The sequence below is a fragment of the Monodon monoceros genome, unplaced genomic scaffold, assembly GCF_005190385.1.
Source record: "Monodon monoceros isolate NGI ecotype Baffin Bay Population unplaced genomic scaffold, NGI_Narwhal_1 Super_Scaffold_12, whole genome shotgun sequence".
Classification (NCBI taxonomy): domain Eukaryota; kingdom Metazoa; phylum Chordata; class Mammalia; order Artiodactyla; family Monodontidae; genus Monodon; species Monodon monoceros.
The window spans coordinates 24,856,456-24,858,351 of NW_021703768.1; positions in this window are offsets into that span (position 1 = coordinate 24,856,456).

The following is a 1,896-nucleotide window of genomic DNA, read 5'->3' on the forward strand; positions in this document are numbered from 1 at the left end:
AAGTTCACTGACACCACAAAACACACCACCGGATGGAACCCTGCCCACCAGAAGGACAAGATCCAGCCCCATCCACCAGAACACAGGCTCCAGTCCCCTCCACCAGGAAGCCTACACAGCCACTGAACCACCTCACCCACTGGAGATAAACACAAAAATAGCAGGAATGATGAACCTGCAGCCTGCGCAAAGGAGACCCCAAACAGGGTAACTGAAACAAAACGAGAACACAGAGAAATATGTAGCAGATGAAGGAGCAAGGTAAAAACCCACCAGACTAAACAAATGAAAGGGAAATAGTCTACCTGAAAAAGTATTGAGAGTAATGATAGTAAAGACCCAAAATCTCTGAAATAGAATAGAGAAAATACAAGAAACGATTAACAAGGACCTAGAAGAACTAAAGAGCAAACAAACGATGATGAACAACAAAAGAAATGAAATTTAAAATTCTCTACAAGGAATCAATAGCAGAATAACTGAGGCAGAAGAATGGATAAGTGACCTGGAACATAGAATGGTGGAAATAACTGCCACAGAGCAGAATAAAGAGAAAAGAATGCAAATAATTGAGGACAGTCTCAGAGACCTCTGGGACAACATTAAACACACCAACATTCAAATTACATTGGTCCCAGAAGGAGAGAAAAAGAAAGCGTCTGAGAAAATATATGACGAGATTACAGTTGAAAACTTCCCTGACATGTGAAAGGAAATAATCAAGTCCAGGAAGCACAAAGAGTCCCATACAGGATAAATTCAAGGAGAAACATGTCAAGACACATATTAATCAAACTATCAAAAATTAAATACAAAGAAAAAATATTAAAATCAGCAAGGGAGAAGCAAGAAATAACATACAAGGGAATGCCCATAAGGTTAACAGCTGCTCTTCCAGCAGAAACACTGCAAGGCAGAAGGGAGTGACAGGACATATTTAAAGTGATGAAAGGGAAAAACCTACAACCAAGATTCCTCTACCCAGCAAGGATCTCATTCAGATTCAACAGAGAAATTAAAACCTTTACAGACAAGCAAAAGTTAAGAAAATTCAGCATTACCAAACCAACTTTACAACAAATGCTAAAGGAACTTCTCTAGGCAGGAAACACAAGAAAAGGAAAAGACCTACAATAGCAAACCCAAAACAATTAAGAAAATGGTAATAGGAACATACATATCAATAATTACCTTAAATGTAAATGGATTAAATGCTCCAACCAAAAGACACAGACTGTCTGAATGGATACAAAAACAAGACCAATATATGTGCTGTCTATAAGAGACCCACTTCAGACCTAAGGACACATACAGACTGAAAGTGAGGGGATGGAAAAAGATACACCATGCAAACAGAAATCAAAACAAAGCTGGAGTGGCATTTCTCAAATCAGATAAAATAGACTTTAAAATAAAGACTATCAAGGGATCAATCCAAGAAGACAATATAACAACTGTAAATATTTATGCACCCAACATAGGAGCACCTCAATACATAAGGCAAATGGTAACAGCCATAAAATGGGAAATCAACAGTAACACAGGAATAGTAAGGGACTTTAACACCCCACTTTCACCAATGGACAGATCATCCAAAATGAAAATAAATAAGGAAACACAAGCTTTAAATAACAAATTAGACCAGATACACTTAATTGATATTTATAAGACATTCCAACCAAAAACAACAGAATACACTTTCCTCTGAAGCGCACATGGAACATTCTCCAGGATAGATCATATCTTGGGTCACAAATCAAGCCTTGGTAAATTTAAGAAAATTGAAATTGTATCAGGTATCTTTCCTTATCACAACACTATGAGACTAGATATCAATTACAGGAAAAATAATCTGTAAAAATACAAGTGCATGGAAGCTAAATTATATGCTACTAA